General features: G+C 49.8%; 1 non-coding gene across 1 annotated transcript; it reads right to left on the reverse strand.

Annotated features, from left to right (window-relative positions):
- Positions 1–1,339: 1,339 nt before the first annotated feature.
- On the reverse strand, positions 1,340–1,419 carry TRNAL-UAG. Its single transcript has one exon. It is a non-coding gene; the product is annotated as a tRNA-Leu (tRNA).
- Positions 1,420–4,078: the final 2,659 nt, after the last annotated feature.

A 4,078-nucleotide genomic window follows, 5' to 3' on the forward strand; every position in this document is an offset into this window, starting at 1 on the left:
TAGGGGCGGTAAAGTGCCCAAGATCTTGAACTAGAAAATCTAAGGGCCGAGCTTTAAAAGGATCGGGCTCTAATTTTATATAATTTTAAATTAAATAATTTAAGGACTTTGTTGAGCTGTGAAAAAGCCACTAGGGTCATGACACATTACCACCCCTAGTGGTGAGTGTCTTAGTATGACGTATTTCGAGATTATTTGGGCAGCCTCGTTTATGTTCGGTTAGCGTGGGTGCCTAACCCCTTACATGACAAGACCATTACTCCAGGCTACTTTAACAAAAAAAAAGAGTTCCTAACCATTTCATGTACCAGCTTCGATGGTTTGAACAAAGTACACGGCGATGTCCTCCACTTTCTCCTGACCTCCTCATCTCCCCTCCCCCTAGCACTCCCACTAATCAGTTCCTCCTCCCACCCCAACATGATCCAGGCCATCAATGTAAACTTCAAAATTGATTGCCAATGAAAAGCTATCCAGCTCAAAAATCTATCTTCAAATTTCATAGCTTAATTTGCTAATCAGTGGTACTTGAGGTTTCAGGACCTCCTTATTACCGTTGTAATAAGTAACTTCTATAAAAATGTCATGTCCATCGATCACATATCTCTTCTACTCCAAATTATCCAGGAAACATCCATGAGGTCAAGTTTCTATTGTACCACCAATTAAGCCAAAAAAATTGCACTATCATGCAGTGCTTGAGGGTGTTGCCGCCAGATTTGAATGGCATGAGAAAGTCGTGAAATTAACAACAGAGTTCGCTGCAATCAGAGCAGAGAAAACAATCACAAATCTGGCCCTAAAAAAACAATCACAAATCTGTCGCCACAGAAATCCAGCCACAACCGGAAAAAGCAAATTTGCCGCCATGTGCAAATTCAATGTTACCACCAAAATGACAAATTTATAGGTGCCACAATTCAGGTGTGCGGTGTGCCCAGAGCTCACTACGACGACAATTCAGTTATTTTGACCGTTCCTACGTAAAAGCACGGTTGAACTAAAAAATAGATTTATTTTTAGACAAATTTGAACGCTAAAACTAACAATATTATAGGACAGATTTTTTATTGAACGTTCTTCATCATAGGTTTAATGCTAATTGCAGCTATGATTACTGGTAGATAAGCTAAGGAAGAACGAATTAAAATGTGCTCAGGCACGTTTGAAATGTGGCTTTGTTTGTGATGATGTAGGCCTTCCTCACAAAAAAAAAAAGAAAGAAACGATGATGGAGGCCCTAATCCAGGATTCAGAGTTGACCCTAAAAAATGAAAGAACAAACAATGATTACTCGTTTATATGCTAAAAGGATTTGCAATAATTATAATTAAAATATTGACAACTGTGGCATTTGAACCCACGCCCTTCCGGACCAGAGCCTAAATCTGGCGCCTTAGACCACTCGGCCAAACTGTCATTTGATTGAAATCTTAAAACTATTTTAATATATAAGCTTGTAACTCAGAAATATTAAAATCATCCTTGGCGCCCTTCTCTAATCTATAGATGCTGATGTTGCTTAATAAGTTGTGTTTATTTTTGGGCAAGGCATATTATACCATAAACATACACACTCTTTTTTCTTTACCCTCACCCGAATCTATAATTATCGTTATTCATTAAGAGAGATTAAGCAGGCATATCTCGAGATTAACTAGGTCGCAACAGGAGCCACTCAGGATGCAAGTGGGTCAGATTTGGGTCAACCAGTGACCAACCCAACAGACCCATAAGTATTTATTTTGGATTTTGGGTTAGTCCAACCCATTGCAATATTTACACCAGTGACCCATTGGGTTAACCCAAAACAAATGCGCAAAGTATCATGCACTGTTTATGGCTATTGCAAATCATTCTTAAGTAATTAGCATCAATCAGCCCAAATCACGCACCAATCCATCACTTTTGTCATTATTATTGAATCATGATGAACGCATCGATCAGGCCTTAAGCTTCTTGGCGATGGCTTTGCTTCGCCTGATGGTTAGCCACAGCGAGCTCGGTCTCGCTCGGCGGCGTCCTGCCGTCAGCGCTGGCGAAGGTGCCAGCACGTGGAGTCCAGGAACGTCTTCATCTACGCCGCCATCATGCTACCATCTGCCGTGTTCCGTTCCTCCGACCTGTTCGCCGCCGCCGCCGCAGCATCCTCCAGTCGTCCGGCACCCAAGGCCGCATCCGCCGGAGTACCAGACAAGAAGCTGGAACGCGAGCTCGAGTCAGAGGCGGGCATCTTGGGCAGCGTCCGGCACAACAACATCGTCAGGCCGCTGTACTGCCTCTCCGGCACCGAGTGCAAGGAGGAGGAGCGGCATCGAGAGGAGAGGCGGCGTGCAGGGAGGAGGGGCGGCGCCAGGAGGAGGAGCAGCGTCGGGACTAGGCGGCGTCGGGAAGAGGATCGGTATCGAGACTGGGCGGCATCGGGAGGGGAGGCGAGCGGCGTCGCCGCGTCAGGAGGGGCGGCACATTAGATTGGGGAAGGGGAATGGGAGGATGAGAAAGATCCGGATGAGAATGGGTTACCCTAATGACCCGGGCCTCTTAGCACCAATTGAGACCAAATTTTTATGGGTTGGCTCAATGGGTTATTACACCAAATTTCAAGTTTTGGGTTCTGGGTCATTGGATTGACCCAGTAAAATCTGCATCCCGAGGAGCCACACTATGGAGAGATATGTTGTCTGATGTAAAAATAATAATTAGTCTTATAATACTTGCTAAGTTGGCCACTCGAATCAATGACTCTGCAAAATTGGCGAAGCCTACATTTTCGATTTATTTCTAGCATAATATTTATGATAAGGTTAAACGCCAACAAAACGTTTGTCATTGACAATTTTTGACTTGGCATGTTCATGTAATCATGTCACAAAACAAACCATAGATTCTTGGGGGAGAACCCACAAGAGGAGTACGTAAGCCCATGACGACAGCCAGTCCATGCTCCAGGAGAATTCGCTCCAGGACGTGAAGCTGTGGAGAATAAATTAGTTGGGTCGCCACCCAGGCACCGCTACTCCGCTAGCAGCCTTGTCTGTTTTTCCATGCTTCGTCAAGATTCCCGGGGTCTGCCGCTTGACGCATACAACTGCCAGTTGTGTGCTCCTCCCCGTTGACGCAGCAGTCGCCGGACAACACAGGAGCCTGCCCGCATCCCTGCGCGACCGACGACGAGCGAGACAACGATCTCTTACTCTTCCGTGGCAGGCAGGCAGGGAGTCACGTCGGCATCAAATCCAGCTAGCGAGCTGGTGGTTTGATCCGGCTCCGGACCCAACTCCCCCAGGGAGAGGAGCAGCGAGCAGAGCGCCAACCGTAGACCGGGTCACACGCACGCACTGGCGCGCACGATGGTCGTCGGATCATCGGTTTACTCAACCTAGCTATAGCTAGCATATGCCCGGCGAGAGAGACAGCGGCGCAGCTGGCATCGCCGGAGGGGAGACCGACGCGCTCGTCCACGACGAACGCCCGGCGCGGCTGCTCTGACTCCGACTACGGCCGGCCGGAGTCGTGGTACGTTGCGGTGCCGGCGGGGCGTCGATATGGGCCCGCGCCCGGCGCCCGGTGACGCTGACGCCGTCGTCCAGGGGGTGAGCTGTTGCCCGGTGGCTATCCGGATGGGATGACGCCGATGCAAGGCGTGGTGGAGGCCGCGTAGGGGCGCGACCGGGAGGAAGAAAAAGGGCGAAAAGGCTGCGTACTTTGCGAGCGGATGACTGCGTCGCGCGGTGATCCGGGCGCGATGTGGTGGGCAGCGTCGTCGTACGCGCTCGGCGCGGTGGGCAGCTGGCTGTCGCGAGCGCCCGAGTGGCGATGGCGAGCGACGGAGCGAGAGAGAGGGAGGGAGCACCGGAGCAGGGCGGGCGCACGGCACGACGACGGGACAGGGGGTCGTCGTCGTGCCCGTGCGGCGGGTCCAGGCGACGGCGACGGCGGTAGCAACTGCAGAATTGGCTGCTCCTACGTGGCAGTCTGGCGGACCCGGGCCCGGAGCTCCATGTGATTGGGTCGTACTAGCCATAGCCAGTTGGAATATTTTTTGTCTGAATCAAAATTACGGTCAATATCAAATTTT

Source organism: Panicum virgatum, chromosome 3K (genome assembly GCF_016808335.1).
Source record: "Panicum virgatum strain AP13 chromosome 3K, P.virgatum_v5, whole genome shotgun sequence".
NCBI classification, from domain to species: domain Eukaryota; kingdom Viridiplantae; phylum Streptophyta; class Magnoliopsida; order Poales; family Poaceae; genus Panicum; species Panicum virgatum.